The following is a 16662-nucleotide window of genomic DNA, read 5'->3' as shown; positions in this document are numbered from 1 at the left end:
GCAAGCCTTACGGGACTTGACAAGAACCCTCCAAGCCTGCATAACTGACTCATAAAATAGAGTCAGGCCAGGCAAATCACCTCCCTCCAGCTTTAAGAGGAAAAGGTGCTTGTCTAAGCCCAAACAGCCCGCTCTCCTCATCAATGTGTAGGCTGTTTTGACCCAGCTAGAACCGTCTCTGTACAACAATCTCTGGGCTGCTTGAAGCCGGAAAGCCATGATTCTAGAGGAAATGTCCACCCTCGTGCAGTGGCAGGTACAGGGCTGCAGTTTAAATCCAGTGTTGTCCAGACCAGAAGAAATTGACAAGGGTCCTCTGAAGCTCTTGTATCAAACCCTTTGGTGGCTGCAAAATCATTAGTCTGTGCCACAGGGTAGAGACAGCAAGATTATTAGCTACCAGGACCCTTCCCCTATAAGACAGCTGGGGCAGCACCCATTTCCATCTTGACAGTCTGGCACACACTTTCTCCAATACACCCTCCCAGTTCTTTTTCTGAAAGACATCGGAGCCTAGAAAAACCCCCAGAGCCTTCATCCCATCGCTGCCCCACTGAAGCCCCCCTGGTAACCGTGGAGTGGACCCCATCTGAAGCTGACCTGCCCACAGCGCTTCACTCTTTTCCCAATTGACTCTAGCTGAGGAGGCCCCTCATACACCTTTAAAGCATTTGAGAGAACCATAACATCCTCACCCCCTGTAATAAAAACTGTCACGTCATCTGAATACACAGACAGTGCTATTGTGGGACCCTTCATTACACCTGGCACAGAGAAACCAGTAAGCTTCGCTCTTAAAAAACAAAGCATTGGTTCAATCGCCAGACTATATAACTGCCCTGAAACTGGGCATCCCTGCCTGATGCCCCTTTGGACAGGGATGGGGCAACTCAAACCACCCCCCACCTTCACCATACACGAGGCCCCAGCATACAGTACATTCATCCAAGACAAAAAAACATCCCCAAACCCAAAGGCTTTCATTGTTTTAAACAAGTAATGGTGGTCCACACGATCACAATCATTCTCCTGATACAAAGAAAGTAAACCCACATTTACATCAAACATCTCTTATCAGAAACAAGTTGTCAACAATAGAGTGATCAGGTACACAGTAGAACTGGTCCTTGTGGACCAACTATCCCAGATACTCTTTCAACTTGTTTGAGAGACATTTAGAAACAATTTTGTATTCAGCGCACAGCAAAGCAACAGGTCTCCAATTTTTTACGAGAGCCAAATCCCCCTTTTTTGGCAACAGTGAAAGCACCGCACCTTGACAGGATACAGGAAGAGAACCCTCATGAAAAGATTCACACACCACTTCATAAAAATACTTCCCAATAGACCCCCAAAAGTGCTTATAAAACTCAGATGGTAAACCATCGATGCCAGGGGCTCGGCCTGTTGAGAGCTGCATAACTGCTGTGGACAGCTCTTGCAGTGTAATGTCAGAGTCCAATGCGACTCTCTGCTCAGGTCCAAATTGAGGAAGACCGTGTAACAACTGTTCAGTACAAAGAGAGTCACAATCCTCCGCCTTATAGAGTGCCGAGTAGAAATCTACGGCATTTTTTTTGTTGACGCATTTCACTGTCATCCGTGGTCACCTTCCCACCTGGGAGACGAAGGCACATCATCTGTTTACGTTACAATGCACTTTTTAAGCACTAGGAGCATCCATATCCTTGAGGGAAGCGAAACGAGACCTAATCAAGGCACCCTTCACTCTTTCATGCAGAAACAACCTCAGTTCATGTCTCTTATCCTGTAAGTTCATGACTATTCCAGGGTCGTTCTGAGTGAGCAGCTTCAATTCAATAAACTTGATGTCCTGTTCAAGGGCCTTGATAGTCTCTTTAACTTCAATTTGAGACAGAGTAATATACTGTTGACAAAATACTTGCATGTGGGCCTTCCCAACCTCCCACCATCGTCTCAAGGACTCAAAATTCCCTTTTGTAACCCTCCATTGTTCCCAAAACAACAAAAACCTGTCACAAAACATGACATCATGTAACAATTTAACATTAAAATACCAGTAAGGTGATGACCTTCGTGGGCAGGACAAGTGAATATCAACAGTAACAATATGATGATCAGAGAAACCCACAGGAGTAATGTCACACCTTCCAACCCTACTACAGTATTGCTCAGATACATACACGCTGTCTAACCTTGCTGCACTGACACGACCTTCATTAACTTTTAGCCATGTGTACTGCCTAACTTTCGCATTCCTTACTCTCCACACATCAGAAAGCTCAAACTCAGTTAATAGGCCAGACAGGCAAGTGGCTGACCGCAGGTGAGGTTCTTCAGCGGTGCGATCAACAGTAAAATCCACTGTACAGTTCCAGTCCCCCCCTAAAACCATACACCCCTCTTGGTCACACTGTCTTAAGGTTTCCTTTATTTGATCAAATACAGCAATACGCTCTGTACCCTCATTAGGAGCATAAACATGAAAAATATATATTTTTTAAACATAACATCCACCTTGGCCAATAAAACCCGACCCATGACAATCTCTGTTGTAGATACCACAGTCACCCCTAAACCTGAGGAAAACAAGATTGCCACCCCATTGCTGAAATTAGTACCGTGACTGAGTATATGCTGCCCCTCCCACCACATACCCCAGTCAACCTCATTTTTCTCATCACTATGTGTCTCCTGTAGGAAAACTACATTAAGCCTTTTCTGTTTTATTACTTCTAATACCCAAGCCCTCTTATTCCTGTCCCTTCCCCCATTCATACTGAGAGAACCTACCCTTAGTACCTCCATGTAGAAAAGAGAAAAGAAAAGCAGAAGAAACCACAGAGAAACCAAAGATTAAAAAAGACACCCTATGAAGCATGATCATCATCATTGTTTTAATCTTCTCTTATTAACCTGAACACGTTTCCGACCACCTTTTGCTGCTGCAATAGCAGTAACAAATTTCCTCAAGCGAAACCGCTTCTTCTCACTCAATTGGTCTAACCCCACCGTCTTCTGTAACATCACAACTGACCTCACAAACTTATCAACATCAAAATAATCTGCCAATTTGACAGATTTCCCAAAAGTCTGATCCAGAAATCTGGATCAGATAACTCTGAAGTCTGCTCCGGTGAGTCCAAAAACATAAACACCTGTTGCCGAAACGACATAACCTGTTTCAACGCCGGGTGTTTGCAACCCAACGGGACAACCTTAATTGAACTGGCGAACTTCCCAAAGCGCAATAACTCGCGCTCAAGACGCTCTTCTTTAAGAAGTACACCAGGCTCAACCATACGATCAACAAGGCACTCTTCTTTAAGAAGTACACCATGCTCAACCATACGATCAACAAGGCACTCTTCTTTAAGAAGTACACCATGCTCAACCATACGATCAACAAGGCACTCTTCTTTAAGAAGTACACCATGCTCAACCATACGATCAACAAGGCACTCTTCTTTAAGAAGTACACCATGCTCAACCATACGATCAACAAGGCACTCTTCTTTAAGAAGTACCACCACCGCTTTATTCATCCGGGATGCATAAGCAACATTCTCGTATCCTACGGCGACCAGAAACTCACCTAAAGCCGTGCCGAAGTGACAGGGACGGCATCCCCATTCAGGCTGCCATCCCCGCCAAAATCAGGGTAATTTCCATACGAAAAACAAAATACTTAATTCTACCACAACAAAAATAACTTTAATCATACACAGAAGAAAACCAAAAAGAGAGAGAGAGAGTCTGTGCATTGCACAAGAGCATTTAACAACATACAACAGAATCTGTATGATTTTGAAACTGGTTCTGAATTCGGGCAAAACAAAAGCATGGTATTTTCAAACGCCATGCATTATGTTACTAATCATCTCATTGCTACATTGGAGGGACATACTATAGAGTAATTGCTGTACTGTATGTGTATCTATAGTTTTGTTTAATGTTGTGTTAGTGAATGTAAGTTGTTTTGTCTGAAACATTGTTCTTCCTGCTGCTAATGGACCAGATCTCTCTTGAAAAAGACATGTTATCTCAATGAAGAAAACCTGTATAAATCAAGGTTAAAATGTTATTTCATTTTTTTTATGGGGTTCTCTCTGTGTGTCTATAGGCCTGAGGGTGTTCAGGTGTGTTGGACAGAGACCCTGCAGAGAGGCTTTGTCAAAAACACTGTTCGCCACAGCAAGGTCTCTATCACTCTCTCCCTCACTTTCTCTTTCACTCTCACTTTCTCTCTTTCTTTCTCTTTTTGTAGATGTTCAACCTCCCTCCCTCCCTCCAGCTCCTGTGTGTTTAGTTGTCCAACATTCTTTGGCGCTGCCTGTCAGGCATGAAGCTGGTTGCTCTGCATTCAGAATCTAAAGTAGAACACATATCTGACATCTGTGTGTGTGTGTGTGTCCACTGGGTGATGGGGCTGATTATAATACACAGGAGTAATATCTCCCTGCAGCAGACAAACGGTACATGTCGTGTCATGTGTATAGAATCTAGATGGAACATTAAGTTACTCTGGTGTACAGGCGTTCCCAAACCTCTCTTCCACTACCCACAGCCGTTCATCTATTGTAGTGCCAGAACACCTGATTCAACTGGTCAAGGTCTTGACGGTTAGTTAGAACTGAAATAAAGTTGAAAGGTTGGTACACAAGGACAGGTTTAGAACACATACTTTATTTCATACACCTACGTGTGATGCGTAGGGTACAGAGAGAATGTGATCGTGTCCTAGAATGTTTGATGTAAACCCAGGCCCCTGTGGCTTGGTTAGGTATGGTGACAGGAACTGTGTGTGTGTGTGTGACAGTGATACAGTAATATCCAGCTTTTCTTCTCTGAAAGCACAAAGGATCCTGTCTCTGCAGTTCAGCCTTACAGCCTCCACATCAGTCAAACAGCAGACTTACTTGTTGTGTGTGTGTGTGCACGCCAGCTCGACCATACACCCGTCTGAGAGTAAGACCCCAATCAGGGGTGACATATTTCCCTGCCTGCACTGTGGTCAGAACATTCTCTTGAGGAGGAAGATAAACAGACAGAGACACTGTAGAACAGCATAACACAGATAACACATTAATAGCAATTCATGTTAAAGGGAAAGTCCACTCAAAATACACCATCACAAACTCATAAACTCAACGATTTGGCCTTTCAAAGTGACAGACTGATGTTGTAGTGTGTACCAAATAATTCAGTCTAGAAATTTGATTTGATTTTATTAGGATCTCCTTTAGTGGTCATTTGGACTAATCGTTCAATAGTCCCTAAACATTAAAATACAATTTATAATACAATCCCATTTTCACATACAGTTTAACACACTGTTACAAAAATAGATAGCTCTTTACTGTGTAGAACACATCCCGTTCTGAAAATCCACTGTAGCACTTGAGACAAATAAACAAAGAAAATTCATTATTCGGTCGAGGAATTGAGCCCAAGGCAGAGAGAGAGAAAAGAGGAGAGATGAAAGAGAGACGGAGGGAGGGAGGGAATGTGAAGAGTCTCCATAAACACAGGGACAATAAGAACCCTGTGACTGATCCACCCTGTAGAGAGAGAGAGAGGAGAGGAGGAGGGATGGAGGAGAGAGGGGTATGTATATGTCAGAGAGGGGATTTGACCAAATAAGCCCCATAACATACGCACACACACTCACACCAGGTAGCCTGTGAGTCACAAGACAGTGTTAGCCCGCTTAACTAATGCCTAGTCTTTAGATCTCAAGCAGAGTATAGGTCATCCCTCTAGTGTGGTTCAGCACACAACCTCCTCTCAGCTTCCATAATGCTAGATCCTATCTGCTGATTCAGAGGGCTAGAACACTGACCGTAGCAGACCATGGCATCCCAAATGGTCCCATATTCCCTTTATAGTGCACTAGTTTTGACGATGGCTCATAAGGTTCACTACAGGGAATATGGTGCTATTTGGGACACAGCCCAAACCCTCAGTCCTGTCTGTCAAAATGTCAGCTGTGCTGGTGCTGCTGCCTGCCTGCTTGGGGCTAGACACTCAGACACACTCCACTTAATATCTCCACTATAGGATCAGCCAGGGAGAGAGGGAATGACTGAAAGAGAGAGAGGAGGAGGGTAGGCGGGGAGAAATGAAATGACAGGGGGAAAATGTAATCTAATTCAGTCCCCTAAATGAAGTGTGCTGTCAGCTTTATCTCTGAGCACCTCTCCATCTCCCTCTCTCTCTCTTCTCTCCCCTCTCTCTTACCTCTCTATCTCATCTCTCTCTCCCCCTCTCTCCATCTCTCTCCCCCCTCTCTCTACATCTCTCTCTCCCCTCTCTCTACATCTCTCTCTCCCCTTCTCCCATTCCCCTTTCTATTTCTTCCTCCCCTCTCTCTCTCTCCCCTCTCTCCCCCTCACTCTCTCCCCCTCTCCCCCTCTCTCTCTCTCTCTCCATCTCTCGCTCCCCCCCCCTCTCTCTCTCTCCATCTCTCGCTCCCCCCCCCCTCTCTCTCTCTCCATCTCTCGCTCCCCCTCTCTCCTCCCCCTCTCCCTCCCCTCTGCCATTCCCCTTTCTATTTCTCTTCTCCACCTCTCCCTCTCCCCTTCTCTCTCTCCCTCTCCCCTTCTCTCTCCCCCTCTCCCCTTCTCTCTCCCCCTCTCCCCTTCTCTCTCTCTCCCTCTCCCCTTCCCTTCTCTCTCTCTCTCTCCCTCTCCCCTTCTCTCTCCCTCTCCCCCCTCCCCCTTCCCTCTCCCCTTCTCTCTCCCTCTCCCCCTCCCCCTTCTCTCTCCCCTTCTCTCTCTCTCTCCCCTTCTCTCTCTCTCCCCTTCTCTCTCCCCCTCCCCCCTTCTCTCTCCCTTCTCTCTCTCTCTCCCCCTCTCTCTCTCCCCTTCTCTCTCCCCTTCTTTCTCCCCTTCTCTCTCTCTCTCTCTTTCTCTCTCTCTCCCCTTCTCTCTCACTTCTCCCCTTCTCTCTCCCCCTCCCCCCTTCTCCCTCCCTTCTCTCTCGCTCCCCCCCTCTCTCTCTCTCCCCTTCTCTCTCCCCTCCCCCTTCTCTCTCTCACCCCTTCTCTCTCCCTCTCCTCTTCTCTCTCTCCTCCCCATATACTTATATGTAGATGATTAGGGTTCAGAAGGTGATACAGATTACCTGATATTTCCCCTGCAACAGGTTCTCTCTCTCTCTGCTGACTGAATAGACATCCGCTTCATAAAGAGTGGTGGAATATCTGTGTCAGTAACAGAACTAACAGTGGGATCTGTGTCAGTAACAGAACTAACAGTGGGATCTGTGTCAGTAACAGAACTAACAGTGGGATCTGTGTCAGTAACAGAACTAACAGTGGGATCTGTGTCAGTAACAGAACTAACAGTGGGATCTGTGACAGTAACAGAACTAACAGTGGGATCTGTGACAGTAACAGAACTAACAGTGGGATCTGTGTCAGTAACAGAACTAACAGTGGGATCTGTGTCAGTAACAGAACTTACAGTGGGATCTGTGTCAGTAACAGAACTAACAGTGGGATCTGTGTCAGTAACAGAACTAACAGTGGGATCTGTGACAGTAACAGAACTAACAGTGGGATCTGTGACAGTAACAGAACTAACAGTGGGATCTGTGTCAGTAACAGAACTAAAAGTGGGATCTGTGTCAGTAACAGAACTAACAGTGGGATCTGTGTCAGTAACAGAACTAACAGTGGGATCTGTGTCAGTAACAGAACTAACAGTGGGATCTGTGTCAGTAACAGAACTAACAGTGGGATCTGTGTCAGTAACAGAACTAACAGTGGGATCTGTGTCAGTAACAGAACTAACAGTGGGATCTGTGTCAGTAACAGAACTAACAGTGGGATCTGTGTCAGTAACAGAACTAACAGTGGGATCTGTGTCAGTAACAGAACTAACAGTGGGATCTGTGACAGTAACAGAACTAACAGTGGGATCTGTGACAGTAACAGAACTAACAGTGGGATCTGTGACAGTAACAGAACTAACAGTGGGATCTGTGTCAGTAACAGAACTAACAGTGGGATCTGTGTCAGTAACAGAACTAACAGTGGGATCTGTGTCAGTAACAGAACTAACAGTGGGATCTGTGTCAGTAACAGAACTAACAGTGGGATCTGTGTCAGTAACATAACTAACAGTGGGATCTGTGTCAGTAACAGAACTAACAGTGGGATCTGTGTCAGTAACAGAACTAACAGTGGGATCTGTGTCAGTAACAGAACTAACAGTGGGATCTGTGTCAGTAACAGAACTAACAGTGGGATCTGTGTCAGTAACAGAACTAACAGTGGGATCTGTGTCAGTAACAGAACTAACAGTGGGATCTGTGTCAGTAACAGAACTAACAGTGGGATCTGTGTCAGTAACAGAACTGTGTATACGCTACATGGATTAACTCTAAGGTGACAAGGATAACTATGTTTGATCAACATATTCTGCTACAAGCGTTTCTAGCTATCGTTATACACTGAGTATATCAAACATTAGGAACACCTTTCAGTCTGCAGGGTGGGGGGTTTCTGTTTCACAGCAGCAGTGAGCTTGGCTCCACACGACAGTCACTAAGGCCTGCCTGTCCCTCCAGGCCAGGGGAACGCTGGGCGCTAGCCAACACAGGGTGGACCCTCCCTCTCACACACACACACACTTTTAATTAGCCGTTGCTGGGTCAGGGATGAGCCTGGCAGGCGTGTGTGTGTGGTCGCCTCTCTGCAGGCCCAGACTATTACACTCACAAACAGGAGGTGCTAATGGCCCTGGTCCCAACTGTGCTGTTAGGACAACACACACACACACACACACACACACACACACACACACACACACACACACATAGAATCCAACGGCTGGACTACGTAGATCTCAGTCTCACCTTGCCAATTACTGTGTGTTTGTTTGTTGTGGCTTTTCTGAGATTAATTAATCTTTCTGCTCTTTAATAAGGCTCTGTCACACCCCTGCTGGTGCTCTGAGAGATGGACGGACACACACACACACACACACACACACACACACACACACACACACACACACACACACACACACACACACACACACACACACACACACACACACACACATCACTTACACCTCTAGTTAATTGCTTTCCCCTTAACCCATCCTCTCTCCTGCTGTCCTTTCTATGTCTCTCTCTTTTCCATCTCCCCCTCCCTCTCAGTGTGCTGTGTATGTTTCTCAGCAGTCATCTCACGTAGTCTCAATTCTGTTCCACAAATAGATTTCTCCAATCTGATTAAGCCCATGTACACACACACACACACATGTACACACACATGTACACACATGTACACACACACACACACACACTCACTCGCTCACTCGCACTCGCACACTCGCACACTCACTCACTCGCACTCACTCACTCACTCACTCACTCACTCACTCACTCACTCACTCACTCACTCACTCACTCACTCACTCGCACTCACTCACTCACGAAGGCACATGCACAAACACATGCACAGGTACACACACGTACACAGTGTTGCAGTATTTAGCAGAATGTAAGTGTATAGGAGCTGTCCGTGGTTCTGACTCCCTGGTGCTGAATAGACAACACAGGAACCTCCTCTACCATATACACTACAAAATACTCTCAGAACCAGTTGCCAGCAGTGGACAAGATCCTAACTAGATGTTTCCCCCTTAACTCCAACTGTCTGTCCCTCCCTCCCTCCCTCCCTCCCTCCCTCCCTCCCTCCCTCCCTCCCTCCCTCCCTCCCTCCCTCCCTCCCTCCCTCCCTCCCTCCCTCCCTCCCTCCCTCCCTCCCTCCCTCCCTCCCTCCCTCCCTTAATCCTAATGAATAGAGAGAGAGAGGCAAATGTTCTCTCTCTCTCTCTCTCTCTCTCTCTCTCCTAACACAGCACTGTCAACCTAGCCCTCATCACAGTGTGTGTGTGTGCAGTCATTAGTTCAGCGTCATGACTACCTCAGTGTCAGTCCCCCTCCCCCCCACTATTCCTCTTCTCTCTCTCCTCTCTAATCTGAAGAAGCCATTTGATATCTCTGTCTCTCTGCAGCTTGTGGCTTTGTGGGTTTGTTCTGATTTCCTGCAGTTACATACAGCACCATAACATACCACCCCTTATAATATCATATTAGAATAATAGTCCTTCCCCCTTCACCACAGCCATTAATTCATATTCCCATGACTGACAGTAAGCCTTGTGGTGTGTGTGTGTGTGTGTGTGTGTGTGTGTGTGTGTGGGGTTAATGAACAATGTGTAACCTGCCTGTTCTGTGAAATCCTCTTAACTCTGCCAGGCTGTAAAAGACCTCAGAGGTAGTTAATGAAAGAGAGGAGAAGGAGGGATGAACACTCGTTTAATCCTAACGTCTCTTTCTCCCCTTACCTCTTTCACAATCTCTCTCTCCCTCTCTCTCTACAGAAATAGTATTGTCTTGGCTACAAATTAAAACACTAATTCATTCAGTGTTGTGAGGCAAATGATGTGGTGAACTTTCAGGAAAGTACGTTGTGTGGCTGGAAGGCATATTTAGATTGAATTCCACAGAATGCCAACTTTACACACACACACACACACAGAGATGAACATGCATCACTTACACCTCTATCTAAATGCTTACCCTTTAATCTGTCCTCCTTAACACAGACACTAGACACCAACTGCTCTGCTTCAATAGGCCCACACTCACTACCAGCACCCCGGTGTGTTTAAGTATTCTGGTGTTCCTGACCTTTGTTTTCCAGGCATTGTTGGATGGAGGCATTCTAGCAGCTGAGGGAGTGAGGGAGTGAGGGAGTGAGGGAGTGAGGGAGTGAGGGAGTGAGAGAGTGAGAGAGTGAGAGAGTGAGAGAGTGAGAGAGTGAGAGAGTGAGGGAGTGAGGGAGTGAGAGAGGGAGACTATGTGTGTGCTGTGGGGGCAGGTTTAGATTTAATGGTTGGACTGGGGCTAAATGAGCTGAATTAATAGGCTCTGCTCCCCATAGTTACATGTCCCCTAAACATGCACTGACGTGTGTGTTCATTAATGAGCTTGTCTGCCCACCATTTCATGCTCCCTGAACCTAGCCTGACGTGGGCGTCTGTAATGATTTTATTCATGAACATTTTCAGTGCCTTAAACTATTCACACCCCTTGAATTGTTCCACATTTTGTTGTGTTGCAGTCTGAATTGAAAATGGATTAAATTGAGATTGTTTTTGGTCACTGACCTACACACAATACCCCATCATGTCAAAGTGGAATTATTTGTATTTGTATTTTTACACATTAATAAAAAATGAAAAGCTGAAATGTCTTGAATCAATAACTATTCAACCCATTTGTTATGGCAGACTAAATACACGTGGAAGTTAAAATATATTGTATGGACTCATTCTGTGTGGAATAATAGTGTTTAACAGGATTTCTGAATGATTTCTGAGTAGCTGTACTACACACAGTAGAGCAGTGGATTTCAAACAGGTTCAACCACAAAGACCAGGTTCAACCACAAAGACCAGGTTCAACCACAAAGACCAGGTTCAACCACAAAGACCAGGCTCAACCACAAAGACCAGGCTCAACCACAAAGACCAGGCTCAACCACAAAGACCAGGCTCAACCACAAAGACCAGGTTCAACCACAAAGACCAGGGAGGTTTTCCAATGCCTTGCAAAGAAAGGCACCTATTGGTAGATGGGTAAAAATATAAAAAATTGGACATTGCATACCCATTTGAGCATGGCTAAGTTGTTAAGGACACTTTGGATGGTTTATCAATACACAAGGTCACTAAAAAGATACAGCAGTCCTTCCTTACTCAGTTGCCAGAGGGGAAGGAAACCTCTCAGGTATTTCACCATGAGGCCAAAGGTGACTTTAAAACAGTTACAGAGTTTAATGGCTGTGACAGGAGAAAACTGAGGATGGATCAACAACATTGTATTTACTCCACAATAATAACCTAAATGACAAGAGTGAAAAGAAGGAAGCCTGAACAGAATAAAAACATTCCAAAACATGTATCCTGTTTGCAACACGGCACTAAAATAATACTGCAAAGAATGTGGCAAAGCAATTCACTTTTTGTCCTGAATACAAAATGTTTTGTTTGGGGCAAATCCAATACAACACATCACTGATTACCCCTCTCCATATTCTCAAACATAGTGGTAGATGCGTCATGTTATGGGTATGCTTGTAATCGTTAAGGACTGGGGAGTTTTTCATGGAATGGAGCCAAGCACAGGCAGGAGTTAAGCACAGGCAGAATCCTAGATGAAAACCTGGTTCAGTCTGCATTCAGCCAGACACTGGGAGATGAATTCCCCTTTCAGCAGGACAATAACCTAAAACACAAGACCAAATCTACACTGGAGTTGCTTACCAAGAAGACATTGAAGGCTCCTGAGTGTCCGAGTTACAGTTTTGACTTAAATCTGCTGGAAAACATATGGCAACACCTGAAATGGTTGTCTAGCAATAATCAACAACCAATTTGACAGAGCTTGAAACATTTTGAAAAGAATAATGGGCAAATGTTGAACAATCCAGGTGTGGAAAACTCTTAGAGACTTATTAACCAGAAAGACTAACAGCTGTAGTCGCTGACAAAGGTGGATCTAACATGTATTGACTCAGGGGGTTGAATACTTATCTAATCAAGATATATTATTATTATAATATAGTATTTTGTGTAGATCGTTGATGAAAAATGACAATTAAAACCATTTGAATCCCACTTTAACACAACAAAACGTGTAAAAAGTCAAGTCAAGTGGTGCGAATACTTTCGGAATCCACTGTAAAGACATTGGGAATACAATTTGACTCCCCAAAAAGTTCTGAAGATTCACAAAAACAACGCTGTGTGTAGCTAGGTTTTGGCTCAGTGGTAAAAGCTTATTCCCAGGTGACCACATTGATCCTGTGTTCTGTATGAGAGGGGAACTCTGCTATCATTTACAATACCCTCTATCCCTCCTGCCTCACCGAGTCTTTTTCTCTTGGGTGGGTGAAGCTCTCTACAACAAAGGCTTTTGGGCCAGGCTGTGTGTGTGTGTGCGTTTACCAGAGGGTCTGTGGCTCTGAGCAGATCACCAGAACAATGCATTTTGGGGTTCTTTGTCAGAGGGCTTACACATTGGAGACCCAGGAGGAGAGCGAGCGAGAGGACAGAAGAAGATGACAGAAGAAGGGGTAGAGAGAGAGATTGAGGGTGACGAAATGGTAGTGCACTACATGTAGGGGATAGGGCTCTGGTCAAAAGTCTCCTGTGCTTCTGAGAGGAAACCTGCGGGAAATCTCTGCTTCTGCAGGGAATGGACACACACACAGGATATGGTGTGATATGGTGTGATATGGTGTGATATGGTGTGATATGGTGTGATATGGTGTTTCCTCAGCATGTTTCCTCTGCTGTTATATTACTGTCTGATTAAACTGGAATTAATGAGACCCACAGGAATGATACATCACCTCCTTTATATCTCTCCCTCTAGTTATCACTCCATCCCTTCCTCCCCGAACCGCTCCCTTACATCCCTCACTCCAGTCTTCACACCAACCCTGCCTGTGCCTCTTCTCCTTTCCCCCTCTCCATCAGACCTGAACTTGGGTAGACGTAACATAGTAAATGTAAATCTGTCTCCCTCCATTTAGTATGATTCAAATGGTATGAACTCATTTGTGGATCTCCATCCTCAATTTGGTATTATACTGTATGTTACGTTTCAAATGGTATGAACTCATTTGTGGATCTCCATCCTCAATTTGGTATTATACTGTATGTTACGTTTCAAATGGTATGTCTTTTTTTGTGGATCTCCAGCGTCCATTTTGTTACAAATTTCAATTTGTACAATATGTTCTGAATTTGCAATATGTATGATATTGAATTCCTGGTTGTTGTGGCTAACGTTAGCTAGGCAAGGGGTTAGGGTTAAAATGAGGGTTAAGGTTAAGTTTGGGGTTGGGTAAGGGGAAGTGTTATTTAACATGCTAAGTAAACTCAGCAAAAAAAGAAACGTCCTCTCACTGTCAACTGCGTTTATTTTCAGCAACGTGTAAATATTTGTCTGAACATAAGATTCAACAACTGAGAAACTGAACAAGTTCCACAGACATGTGACTAACAGAAATTGAATAATGTGTCTGTGAACAAAGGGGGGGGGGGGGGGTAAAATCAAAAGTAACAGTCAGTATCTGGTGTGGCCACCAGCTGCATTAAGTACTGCAGTGCATCTCCTCCTCATGGACTGCACCAGATTTGCCCGTTCTTGCTGAGTTGTTACCCCACTCTTCCACCAAGGCACCTGCAAGTTCCCGGACATTTCTGGTGGGAATGGCCCTAACCCTCTGATCCAACAGGTCCCAGACGTGCTCAATGAGATTGAGATCCGGGCTCTTTGCTGGCCATGGCAGAACACTGACATTCCTGTCTTGCAGGAAATCACGCACAGAATGAGCAGTATGGCTGGTGGCATTGTCATGCTGGAGGGTCATGTCAGGATGAGCCTGCAGGAAGGGTACCACATGAGGGAGGAGGATGTCTTCCCTGTAACGCACAGCGTTGAGATTGCCCATAATGACAACAAGCTCAGACCGATGATGCTATGACACACCGCCCCAGACCATGACGTACCCTCCACCTCCAAATCGATCCTGCTCCAGAGTACAGGCATCAGTGTAACGCTCATTCCTTCGACGATGAACTCAAATCCGACCATCACCCCTGTTGAGACAAAACTGCGACTCGTCAGTGAAGAGCACTTTGCCAGTCCTGTCTGGTCCAGTGACGGTGGGTTTGTGCCCATAGGGAACCTTGTTGCCGGTGATGTCTGGTGAGGACCTGCCTTACAACAGGCCTACAAGCCCTCAGTCCAGTCTCTCTCAGCCTACTGCAGACAGTCTGAGCACCGATGGAGGGATTGTGCATTCCTGTACCTGTCCCGCAGGTGTGATGTTCAGATGTACCTATCCTGTGCAGGTGGTGTTACACGTGGCCTGCCACTGCGAGGACAATCAGCTGTCCGTCCTGTCTCCCTGTAGCGCAGTCTTAGGCATATCACAGTACGGACACTGCAATTTATTGCCCTGGCCACATCTGCAGTCCTCATGCCTCCTTGCAGCATGCCTAAGGCACATTCACGCAGATGAGCAGGGACCCTGGGAAATCTTTATTTTGTTGTTTTTCAGAGTCCGTAGAAAGGCCTCTTTAGTGTCCTAAATTTTCATAACTGTGACCTTAATTGCCTACCGTCTGTAAGCTGTTAGTGTCTTAATGACCTTCCACAGGTGCATGTTCATTAATTGTTTATGGTTCATTGAACACGCATGGGAAACAGTGTTTAAACCCTTTACAATGAAGATATGTGAAGTTATTTGGATTTTTACTAATTGTCTTTGAAAGACAGGGTCCTGAAAAAGGGACATTTATGTTTTGCTGAGTTAAGTTGCAAAGTTGCTAAAATGCTGAAGTTGTCCATAATGTGATTTGAACATGCAACCTTGGGGTTTGAGTTATATGGCCAACCAACCTCCCTCCTTTCGGGTTTTGGCTTAACGTATCTTCTGTCTAACCACACCAAACGTACCATGTCATACTAATTTGAGTGTCACAGATTTACATTTACTATGTTAAGTGTACTCTTTGAGGCCAGGCTGCTCCATCACCCATACCCCTCTCTCTAACCTCTCTGTCCCCCTTCCTTTTCTCCTTTACTCTGTCAACCTCAGGCTCTCCTCTCCACCTCCTCTCCTCTCCATCTCTCACGTTCTTCATCTCTCATGTTCTCCATCTCTCATGTTCTCCATCTATCGCTCCAAACCTCCATATTTCCACCCAATGCTGCACTGCATCTTTCCTCACTGTGTGTGTGTGAGAGAGAGTTTGTGTGTTATTTGTGTGGTTGGCCTCTGTTTCTACATCCAGTGGAGGAAGAAGATTTTGACGAATCAGCAGGCGTCACGCTGGAGAGCTCATAAATATTTAATCAGGGGCATCACAGACTTATACAACACACAGACACACGCACACGGACGCACACGCACACGCACACGCACACACACACACACACACACACACACACACACACACACACACACACACACACACACACACACACACACACACACACACACACACACACACACACAGACACACACTTATACTGTGCAATGTAAGTTAGAGGACACAACTGACTGTTCCATGTCCTCCCTTTGCAGAAACTCTCAGTGTGTCTGTCTGTCTGTCTGTTTACATGTGTGCTTCTCTCTTCACAGTCTCAGTATAAGTATGTCTCCAGTGGTCCAGGACTTGTTTATTCATTCATACAAAATATACTTCATTATAACTGACACTGACACCGAGAACATAAAGAGAAAATGTGTCTGTGTGTGTAGCTGTGAGGCTGCATCTTCTGCTGTGTTAATGCGGTGTTCCATGCCACTTCTCATTAGAGTGATAAGTCGTGTGTGTGTTCCTGTTTCGCCACAGGGTAATTGAGGATAAGGCCTGCATGGTGATGGTGTGTCTCTCTTTTCGCTCTCATCCTGCAGGTTGTTGCACTTGTTTCAACACCTATGTTTAGTGTTGTCAATGTGTGAGACTGTAAACATGTTTGTGTGAGACAGTGTATAAATGTGTGCGACCGTGTCTGATGCATTATTGAAGAACAATCGCTTTGCCTTCTCTCTCCTCTCTCACTTTCTCTCGCTCT

The sequence above is a fragment of the Oncorhynchus kisutch genome, linkage group LG13 (genome assembly GCF_002021735.2).
Source record: "Oncorhynchus kisutch isolate 150728-3 linkage group LG13, Okis_V2, whole genome shotgun sequence".
In the NCBI taxonomy this organism is placed as follows: domain Eukaryota; kingdom Metazoa; phylum Chordata; class Actinopteri; order Salmoniformes; family Salmonidae; genus Oncorhynchus; species Oncorhynchus kisutch.
Note: the sequence above shows the minus strand (reverse complement) of the source record.